This window comes from Chrysochloris asiatica, unplaced genomic scaffold, assembly GCF_000296735.1.
Source record: "Chrysochloris asiatica unplaced genomic scaffold, ChrAsi1.0 scaffold00098, whole genome shotgun sequence".
Classification (NCBI taxonomy): Eukaryota; Metazoa; Chordata; class Mammalia; order Afrosoricida; family Chrysochloridae; genus Chrysochloris; species Chrysochloris asiatica.
In genome coordinates this window covers 11,311,606-11,323,624 of record NW_006408616.1, presented here as the reverse complement: position 1 = coordinate 11,323,624, position 12,019 = coordinate 11,311,606, and the positions used below count along the sequence as shown (strand labels likewise).

General features: G+C 37.5%; 1 pseudogene; it reads left to right on the top strand.

Moving 5' to 3' along the window:
- LOC102824234 overlaps positions 1 to 12,019 on the top strand; it is a 138,119-nt pseudogene that overhangs the window by 38,466 nt on the left and 87,634 nt on the right.

Genomic DNA, 12,019 nt, shown 5'->3' with positions numbered 1-12,019 from the left:
TTTTTTTTTAATGTTTTTAAATTGTGAACTATTTCATGGTATGAAATAGAGCACACAAAATATAATTAGCTTAAATAATGATCATAAAATGTACATTTATGTCCCAATCACTCACTTTATAATTGGCCTTTCAAGTCTTCTCTATGCCTTTCTTGAAAAGTAAAACCATATCCTAATTTGGTATTTTTGTAATTTCTTTGTTGTTGTTGTTGTTTTAATATATATGTATCCCTGAAAAACATCGTTGGCTTTTACCAGGTTCTCATACTCATGTAAATAGAATTGTAGCCTGCATGCTTCTGTGATTTGCTATTTTTCTTTATAATGTGTTACATAGATTAAGCCATTTATCACATACAGGGAGATCCAGGGACACCTATATTTACAAAACAAAAACCAAAACATAGATGTTTCAAATGTGCAGCCAGGGTTGAGAATCACCGCTACACTCTGACCCTATACTGACCACTCACATGCCTGCTCATAGTGGGTCAATCCCACCGTCTTTCTGTTCCTTACACGTGCTGAGTTCATTCCTGTCTCAAGGTCTTTGTAGTTTCTTCTTTCTGTATAGGGTTTCTGAGAATGCAAATCTTTATGGAAGCGGGTAGTCTCATCTTTCTATTGTGGAGTGGCTAGTTCATTGGGACCATCAACCTTGCAGTTAACGGCCCAATGTTTAACCCATTATGCCACCAGTGTTCCTTTCTGTCAAATAGTGTGATCTATTATTGAGCTTACGCAATGTACCATGACAATGACACCTTGTAGCAAGATTTAGAACACAGCAGCACCATTCTTCTCAAGGTGGATATTCAACTTGATGAGCCAGTTGAGATTAGTAAATATAACTAGCTATAAATGTTCATGAGCCATTGACATTAACCAAAATCAGAATCTATATTCAATTTCACCATTTACTTCTTGCTTAAAAAAATTAAAATATTAGCATTTGGGGAAAAGACAGCTAGAAAAAGTTATCAAGTAAAATCCAGGCTACCCTATTTAGACGACAAATCTAGTCTACATTGCTAGAAGTAGTCAATGTCAAGAATTATTTTTAATTTTCTGAAAATTGGTATTTTGAAAAAAAAGTATTATTTTCCATTAATACTCATATTTAAGCATGTAGTTGTTGTTAGGTGCCATCGAGTCAGCACTGACTCATAGCAACCTTATGCACAACAGAACAAAACACTGCCCAGTCCTGCGCCAACCTTACAAGCATTGCTTTGTTGGAGCCCATTGCTGCTGCCACTTTGCCAATCCATCTCATTGGGCGTCTCCTCTTTTTCTCTGACCCTTCTTTTCACCAAACATAATATCGTTCTCCAGGGACTGGTCTCTCCTAATAATATGTCCGAATTATGAGAGACAAAGTCTGCCCAACCTGGCTTCCAAGGAGCACTCTGGCTGTACTTCTTCCAATAAAGATTGGTTTGTTCTTTTGGCTTCTCCTCCAACACCATAACTCAAATGCATTATTATTTCTCCAATCTTCCTTATTATTCACTGTTCAACTTTCACACGTGCATCTGAGTATATTGAAGATAGCATGGCTTGGGTCGGGTACATCTTAGTCCTCAAACTGATACTTTGCTCTTGAACACCTTGAAGAGGTCTTATACAGAAGATTTGTCTAATACATGTCATTTGATTTCTTGACTACTGCTTCCATGAGTGTTGATGGTTGATTCAAGAAAATGAAGTCTGTGACAACTTCAGTATTTTCTCCTTTATATGGATGTTGTTCATTGGTCCAGTGATGAGGAACATTTTGTTCTTAACATTTAGGTGCAAACTGTACTGAAGTGTCTGTGGTCTTTGATCTTTATCAATGAAGTTTTCTTCACTTTCAGCAAGCAAGATTGTACCATCTGCATATTTTAGGTTGTTAATGGGTCTTCCTCCAATCCTGATGCCATGCTTTTCTTAATATAATCCAGTGTCTTAGATTATGTGCTCAGCATATAGATTGGATACATATGATGGAAGAATACAACCCTGGCACACACCTTTCCAAAATTTAAAAATATTCAGTATTCCCTTGGTCTATTTGAACAACTGCTTTTTTTTGATCTATTTACAGGTTCCTGATGAGCACAATTAAATGTTGCAGAATACTCATTCTCTGTGATGTTGTCCATAGTTTATCATAAGCCACACAATTGAAGCCTTTGCATAGTCAATAAAGTACATGTAAACATCTTTCTGGTATTCTCTGCTTTCAGGCAATTTCCATCTGATACCACCAATGATATCCCTCGTTCTATGCCCTCATCTGAATCCAGCTTGAACCTCTGGCAGTTCTCTGTCAGTGTATGTTTGTAGCTGTTTTTAGATTATCCTTAGCAAAATTTTACTTGTATGAGATATTAATGGTATTGTCTGATGACTTCCACAGTCTTTTGGGTCACCGCTCTTTAGAATGGGCAAAAATAGGGATCTCTTTCAATCAGGTTGCCCAGGTAGTTTTTTTTTCCCAAATTTCTTGGCATACATGAGTGAGTAAGTACCTCCAGTGCTTCCTCAGTGTGTTGAAAGGGTTCAATTTGTATTCCATCAATTCCCAGAGCCTTGTTCTTTGCCAGTTCCTTTAATGCACCTTGGACTTCATTCAGTGTCATTGGCTCTTGATCATATACTACCTCTTGAAATGGTTGAACATTGACCGTTTCTTTTTGGTCCAGTGACTCTGTATATTCTTTGCATCTTCCTTTGATGCAGAAAGCATCCTTAAATATTTTGCCTACAGAATCCTTCAATATTTCAAGTCAAGGCTTGAATTTTTTTTTAACTTCCCTCACCTTTAGAAATACTGAGCGTGTTTTTCCTTTTAGTATTTTAACTCCAGGTCTTTGCATATTTTGCTATTTTTGACTGTCTTTTAGAGCTGCTCTTTGAAATGTTCTATTTAACTCTTTTACCTTCCCTTTCTTCCATATGCTTTAGCATCTCTATGCTGGAGAGCAAGTTTTAGAGTCTCTTCTGACATACATTTTGGTCTTTTTCTTCTTTCTTGTCTTCTCAATGATCTTTTGCTTTCTTCATGTATGATGTTCTTGATGTCATCCCACAACTCTTCTGGTCTTTGGTCTTTAGTGTCGTAATGCATCAAATTTGTTCTTGAGATATTCTCTAAACTCAGGTGGGATATGTCCAAAGCCATATTTTTGCGCTTGTGGACTTGTTTTAATTTTCTTCAGCTTCAGCCTGATCTTGCATATCAGCAATTGATAGTATGCTCCACAGTCTGGCCCTGGCCTTTCTTTGGCTGATGATATGGAGCTTTATCATTGTATCTTTCCACAAATATAGGCAATTTGATTTCTGTGTGTTCCATCTGGTGAGTTTCATGTGTATAGTCATCCTTTATATTGTTTAAAAAAGATATTTGCAATAAAGAAGTCATTGGTCTTGAAAAATTCTTTCATACAATCTCTACCCTCATTTCTGTCACCAAGGTCGTATTTTCCAACTACTGATTCTTCCTCTTTATTTCCAACCTTTACATTCCAATCACCAGTAATTATCAATACATCTTGATTGCATGTTTGATCAATTTCAGACTAAAGAAGTTGGTAGAAAACTTCAATTTCATTATTGGCTTTAGTGGTTGGTACATAAATTTGAATAATCACAGTATTAACTGGTCTTTCTTGTAGACATATGGATATTATCCAATTACAGGCAGCATTGTACTTCAAGACAATGGTTGATGTGTTATTTCTATAATATGAATGTGATGCCATTCCTCTTCAATTTGTCATTCCTGGCATAGTAAACCATGTGATTGTCAGATTCAGAATGACTCATACCAGTCCATTTCAGCTCTCTAATGCCTAGGATATTGGTGTTTATGCATCCATTTCATTTTTGATAATTTCCAATTTTCCTACAGTCATGCTTTGTACATTCCACGGTCAGATTATTAATGGATGTTTATAGCTGGTTCTCTTCATTTTGAGTTCTGCCCCATCAGCAAATGAAGGTCGTGAAGGCTTTACTCTATTTGCATCATCATGATCAACTCTACTTTGAGGAGACAACTCTTCCTCAATTATATTTTGAGTGCTTTCCAACTGAGGGGGCTCATCTTTTGGCACAGTATCCAATAATATTCTGGTGCTTTTCATCATGTTTCAGTAGTCAGTATTCTGATGGTATTTGACAGTGTTCCACTGCTTTTCATAAGGTTTTAAGTGACTAAATATTCATAAAGCAGTCTGTCTCTCCTTCCTCCTAGTCTATCTTCCTCTAAAAGCTCATCTGAAACCTGTCCACCATGGTTGACCCCGCTGGTATTTAAAATATTGGTGGCATAGTTTCTAGAATCACAGCAACACACAAGCCACCACAGTATGACAAATTGACAGATGAGCATAGGTGTATGTATTTTATAATATTTGCATGTCCTGTATATTGTGTTATAACCATTGTACTTTGCATCATATCATGTTTAAACTGATATGGAAAATGTCTATGCACCTCATATTTTAAAAAATCTTAATAGCTGTCTAATTTATTAAAACAGAGAACTGTTTTTTGAGGCTAGTCTTTAAGGTATATGGATCTTTATATAGGAAGTATTTACATCAGATACGCTGGTGTAACAAATGTGGTATGTAACACAGATGGCGTGCCTTTGTTGAGATTCTTTAGCTGATTCCTTTGTCGATTTTATTTATTTATTGCCTAATCTTTATCAACTTTATAGATATTCAGGTTCCACTCTAAGTTTAAAGGAGGCTTCCAAATATTGAGATCCATGAAAAGGAAGAGTTTGTCATGTGAGAGAAGCCAATAGAGAAATATACACAGTACAGGAGCTGAGATGGACATCATTTCTGCTAGGTGCTAATCTGACCAACATTGATGGATAGTCTTCTGAACACACAACTAACAGAGCAATGTTGTGTCACTTCCAGTATAGCTATCGTCTTTCATACTTCAGACATATTTTCAGGAGGGACCAGTCACTGGAGAAAGATATCGTGTTTGATAAAGTGGAGGGTCAGAGAAAAAGAGGAAGACCGCCCCCCACACACAATGAGATGGATTGACACAGTAGCAGCATCAATGGGTTCAGACATAGCAATGATTGTGAGCTTGGCCCAGGATCAGGCAGTGTTTCGTTCTGTTGTACATAGGGTCGCTATTAATCTGACTCGATGGCACCTAACAACAACAATATAGCTTTTGTGGCACTGGCTCACCTTAGATATAGTTCTCAAACTTTAGTTTACACCTGAAACATCTGGAAGATTTCTGATTTAATAACTCTGGAGTGGGGCCTGAGAATTTGTATTTTCAACAAATGTCTAGGTGATATTGATGTTTTTGGTCCATCAGTATCACCTAGGGAAAACCTGATGTTCCTCTCTTGCTAACTCCATAATTACCTTTGTGCTGAAGTGGGATTTTTAGTTTACTTTAGGGGACTAAACTCACTTTGAAGTTATATATCAAAATGTTTCTGTCTTATACTTTTGTCAAAAACTTTTTTTTTAACAACAGTTCCTTCCTTTCTCTAATTCCATAGTGTCTCTTTTTTTCTCCTAAAGCAGTAAGTGATATATTACTGCCTGAATTGAGGATAAGATCCTAAGGACTTGAGAGATGAAATTTGATTCTGGGCAAGCGGGAATAAGAGATGGAGAAATTCATCAACTGATACCATGAACCCCATTAAACTAGGAAATGTCTCAGGCTTTGTTGACACACATAGTATATGTTGTTCTGTCATGTGCTTTCTATAGTGTCCTCCACCAATTTAAAGGATGCTTTCATGAATGTGCATGTACAAGTTTTCTAGAGATTGTGATCTGTATTACCAGCTCTACTCCATGATTTATTCTTATTATTTTATCACTAGTTCTACCCTCTGTCAAGATCAGTGATTCAAACCCACCAGCCACTCCTCTGAAACCCTATACAGAGTCTCTATGAGTTGGAACCAACTTGACGGCACTTAACAGTTATCTTCTATATAAAGTTGAGTGGCTTTAACAAAGAACAGTGCCTTTATTGCACAGCAATAACACATTGGGTGACTTTGAAAATAGAGCTTAATTTTTCCATGGCAGATGACAACAATGATAATGGCTAATATTATGGAGCTTGTGCCATCTGTAAGACACTTGCCAGTACTTAATAAAAGCATATTGAAAACCATGAATAAGTCAAACTCATCATGCAAGGAACTGAAATTAGCATGATTATGACTAGATAGAAGATAGCTGTGTGATGAAAAAAACTTCTTTTAGTTCTGAAAAATAATTTTAGTAATTTTTCCATTTTGCAAAACTCTTTTCAAGAAGATTTAATGTCTAAACTGAAGTGACAGTACAATCATGACAGTTAAGGACTCCTTCCTAGGATGCATATTTTTTTAATGTAAGAGATCTTGATGTGGCAAATAAATGGATGCTGCTTTAAGTTTTTGAAAATATTAGTAAAGTATATCATTCTTAAAGAAAAATATGTAAATGTTAATCATACATTTAGAAGATGTTTCATAAGTGGAAACCTTTGTACCAGCACAAGCTCAAGAAAGCAAAATATACGCCATACTCAGACCTGCCTTCTTTCCAGTCATTACTCCTCAAAATATAATCAGTGCCATGACTTCTAATATCATAGGTGAATTTTGTCTATTTTTGATAGCAAAAGTAGTCAAGAATTTGACTGCTAATCAAAAAGTTGGAGGTTTAGATCCATTAGATGTAGCCAGAAAAAAGTCTTGGCTATCCTGGGGTGGCACTGTGGGTTAATGCGCTGGACTGTAAAGTTGGTTTGATCCACACATCAGCAGTTCAAGCTCGTCAGTTGTTCCTCTGAAACGCTATACAGGGTCAGTATGGGCTGGAGCCTATTCAATGGTACTTAACAACAACAACATCTACTTTCAAAAGATGATAGTCTTTGGAAACCCTATGGAGCACAGTCCTATACTGAAACACAAGGGGTTGCTGTGACTCACAATCAGCTCAACAACGGATTTTAGGTTCTTTTTCAATTTAGTTTCATCAATTCTGGGAATTGGATAAAAGATGAGAACTTGAAATATATTCCTGTGAAATCATATTTGATTGTTTCACAGTAAAACATAGGCTGTACGCTACCTTGTTACGAAAGTAATTTTTTCATAAATTCCTAATATCACTATGAAATTAAAATAAGCTCTAATTGCTGTCTTCTTTCTCAACTTAAAAATAGCTGTTAGTGATTTTGGTACAGGCTTTAAAGACAGAGAGGTCAATGGAAGGGGGAAAGACAGATAATTAAGAAATGTTTCTCAGGTTTGGAAGGGTTAGGAACAAGGGAGGAATAAAAATAGGAAACACAGGAAGGAAATGGAATAAGTGATGTTACTTTGTGGGGATTGCAACCAATGACATGAATCACACTGTATACAAATCCTTGAATGGAGAACTGATTTACTCTGTAAACCTTCATTTCACAATAAATTTTTTTTAAAAAACCTTCCTTAGCTAGACCATGAGTCATGGTGTGGTGACCCCAATAAACAAAGAGATCAATCATACAGGACAGGAGTGTGTGGCTCCTAGCAGAACTGAACAATATATGTTGGTAGTGCCAAATGGGTTTAGACTAAAAGATAAAAAAAGTACTTTCATATCAAACTCGAGTTATTGTTCTTTCTCCAGGAAAAATTATCCATTCTTTTGGACTGTTGTTGCTGGAGACCATGACAGAACCCTGAACGAACTGACTGAGCAGGTAAGAAATGCTTTTTCAAGGGCATTCTGCCTGGCTCTACATATTGTCCTGAGCAAGGGTGTCCCATTAGCTAACATATGTAATTATTTATTAATCTATTATCATTTTATTTATCTGTTATGCCAATATTTAAAGATAAAATCTTTAATTTGAGGTCACATCTTAATTTGAGAATTAGATGAAAGGGAAGTCAGGAATCTAGATTAAGGTCCATGTGTAGAGCTCCTTGTTTTCCAGGACCGTCTAAGAAGGTAGTTCATATCTTCCTGCAAAGTATAAACAGATATCAATGCAAAGTCATTTTTGCTGCTTGTGTATGGAAATGAGGTACAGAGGATTTAAGACATATGAGTATTTTGGACTGTTATGCAGAGTAGTAACTTAACTCTTTGAATGATACTTTTATCTAGAGATTTTCTTCCTTGTTATTGATAACAGGTGAGAAGGGCAAAAGTCATTGTGGTGCATGAAGACTTCAGTATGCTGAGTTATGACTCTGACGTTGCCCTAATACAGCTGAGCTCTCCTCTGGAGTACAACTCTGTGGTGAGGCCAGTATGCCTCCCGCAGAGCTCGGAGCCTCTGCTTTCCTCAGAAATCTGTGCTGTGACTGGGTGGGGAAGCATTAACGAAGGTAAATATCTTACTTCCATGTAAAAATTACTGCTAATACTAGTTATTTTAAAAATATTAAAAATTCCATGGACTGCCAAAAGAACAAACCAATCTGTGTTAGAAAAAAATAATAGCCTGAATGCTCCTTGGAAACCAGGATGGCCAGACTTCGTCGCTCATACTTTGGACATATTGTCAGGAGGGACTAGCCCCTGGAAAAGGAGATCAAGTTTGGTAAGGTGGAGGGTCAGAGAAAAAGAAGAAGACCACCAATGAGATGTATTGGCAATATGGCAGCATCAGTGGGCTCAAATATAGCAACGATTGTATGGTTGATGAAGGACCTGGCAGTGTTTCATTTTGTTGTATATAGAGTTGCTATGAGTCAGTACCAATTCAACAGTACCAAACAACCAACAATCAGGGAAATGATTCAAAGTAATACCTGATTTAACTTTTCTTCATTCTGGAAGATAGACTCCATGTTTCATTTGCCTGCATTAGATTGGCAAATGATTAGAAATAAGCTAAATTTCATTTTTCCTTCACAGTGATTTAGACTATAGTTACACTAGATTAGGGGTCAGCAAACTTTTCTGCAATTGAGCAGATGATAACTGTTTTAGGCTTTGCAGGCCGTGGGGCCTCTCATAATTACTGGACTACGCCACTGTAGCACACGGTCACCATTGTCGTTGTTAAGTGCTGTCAAGTCAGTTTTGATTCATAGTGACCCTGTATAGGGTTTCTGAGGAGCAGCTGGTCACCATAGATCATAGGTAAGTATTTAAATTACATGTAATATTCATGTGTCACAAAATAATATTCTTTGTAATTTTTTTAAACTATTTAAGAATGTACAAATTGCTCATCTCTCACAGTTTTTACAAAAATATTCAGGAGATGTTGTTGTTGTTGGTATGTGCCGTGGAGTCAGTTCTGACTCATAGAGAACCCTGTACAGGGTTTCTGAGGCTGTAAATCTTTACGGGAGCAGAAAGCCTCATCTTTCTGCCATGGAACAGTTGGTAGTTTCGAACTGCTGACCCTGAGGTTCGCAGCCCGATTCGTAACCACTACACTACCAGAGCTCCTTATTCAGGAGATAGGGGTCAAGAATTGGTCCACTGTTTGTAGTTTGCCAGCCCTAGATAGATTATAACATTTATAGTGTTACAAGTTCCTTTTTTTATTTGGACTTTCTTTCATATGGCCTTAGGTTTATAGTTCTGCCAAGGTGATTTTCTAGACCACAGTCTTTAAGGGACTGTATAGTTTAATATGCAAATAAGGTCTATAAAACCCTTGCTGAAACTTGTCAATTACTATACAAATAAGGTGCTTGCTTTCCAAGGGAATAGGTCAGTTTTGTCATCCTGCTAGGCTTAAGATTACCAACACCACAAAAGTTGAAGAAGAGCCAAGGAGAGAGCACATCCTTTGGACCTGGGGCCCTTGCATTAGGAACCTCCTAGATCCAGGAGACAGAGAGGAGATGTAACATTGGAACAGATAGCACAAGGTAGCACAAGCAGTCAGAACTAGGAGACTGGCATAAGATGGCAGCAGTGGGCTTCCCAGCCCTCAGAGAAAGATGGCGGCAGTAGACTTGCTGGCCCATGGAGGGAGAGAGCTGAACACCTTTGGGCAGGAGGCTTCTTGGTGGAGTAGGGTACCTCTGAGCACTTTGGGGAAGAGCTAAAGAGCTGTAACACTTAGTGAACAGAAGAACTCTGCAGCAGTAGGCACCAGTAGAAGGACTATCTTGGTTGGAAGTCATCCTGATTGATGAACTGTATCCAGTTTCCTGAATTCCTACTACTTCTCTAATAAACCTCATCAGTATGAGACTGGTGAGTTTTGTGTGGCCACTGCAATGAATTTTTGAACCTAGAAGAGAAGTGGAGTATGCTGTTATGGTTGGAGGGGTGAGGGGCTAGGGAATGGCTAGCATCAAAATTGGTAAAAAAAAAAAAAAAAAAGATAGCAGATTAGAGATATGCCTCGCCTTCATACCACAGAAACAGCTTTGTGCTGAACTTGATTGGCATCTCTTCTCCTGAAGTTATATAAGATCTGAAGCCATATCACAAATCCTTAATGTCCCAGTAAAAGATAATGGACTAATGTTTATTTTTTTATTCTTTCACTGTACAAGATTATTTTCTTTGTATATTTCCTTTCTGTTTATGTGCCATTTATTTGTAATCTGTGAGTTTGGGGAAGAAGGGAATTTTATTTTTGACTTCTTACAGCATTCATTGTTATAGCCAAATTGCATTTTCATAAAACTTTACAGTTACCTTACAAAAAGGATTTTGTCATCCTCACTTTGCAAATGAAGTGGTTAGGACCCAAAGACTTAAGAAACTTGCTAAAATCTCATGACTAATCAATATCAAAGCCAAGATTTAATATCAGTTTTGGTTTATAATCCTTCGATAGCTTTTCATTACACTTAGGATAAAATCTGAGTTGTTTGCCCTGGCTTGGAAATTCTGTATGATTTGCCTTAACCACTCAGTCCTGGTGTGGCCCCATAGAATAAGCACTAGATTTCAAGGTTGCTTTGAACTTCAAGTACAGAGGTTCAAACTCACCAGCAACTTCTTGAGGAAGCTATACAGGATCGCTCTGAGTTGGAACTGGTTATACAACAACTGGTTATACAACAATAACAACTCAGTCTCCTATCCTTCTTTTTCCTCTTTTTTGGCTGACCTGCAGGCACGGTAGCCACTTTCTTCTTCTGGAAAACACTAAGCTTGTTCTACTTTCTGAAGCCTATGCACTTCATTTTTTTCTACCCGGAACAGTCTTATTTCCATCTCCTCACAGCTACCTCCCCTTCATACCTTTCCCATCTCAAATGGCCTTGCCATCTTAGACCACTTTGCTGCAGCTCAGTTAATCATGTAATTTTCTATATCTCACCTATTAAAACAGGAGCCGCTTAGAGGCAAGATCTGTGTCTCCTTCCCCAGCCTCTCCCCAGAGTTAGAAGTATACCTGGCATAGAGTAAGTAAGTAAACATTTGTTGACTGACAAACTTCAAAGCCCACGAATAAATGTGTCTGCTCTTTAAGACCTTCCATCAGCACTAATTTCTTGACCACCAGGCAACCAAGAGGTGGTTATAGTCTTATAAAAAACAGAATTCAGTCTTTCAAGCTGGGAGAGAAAATGAGTTCTTGATTTGGAGACAACATAAACAACTCAGAAAGAATTTTTAGTGCATTTAAAAAAAAAAGAGAGAAAAAGTCTTAGATTTAGAGGTAGATCTAGATGTGAGTCTTCATTCTGTCCCATAACAACAGTAAGAAAAATTTCAGAATTCTTGATATTTCATCTGTGAAATCAGTATGATAATCTCTACCTCACAATGTTGTGAATTTTACATTGGGACAAGGGCTTTAGAAATATTACAGTGTTCTATAAGTGTGTTTGTATTAAATTTTGCCCCACAGGGCATTTGTTATGTACCATGGAGTCAGTTCCGACTCATAGCGACCTGTACAGGGTTTCTGAGGCTGTAAATCTTTACGGGAGCAGAAAGCCTCATCTTGCTCATGCAGAACAGCTAGTAGTTTCAAACTGCTGACCTTGCAGTTCACAGCCCGGTTCGTAACCACTATGCTACCAGAGCTCCTTCCAAAAGGC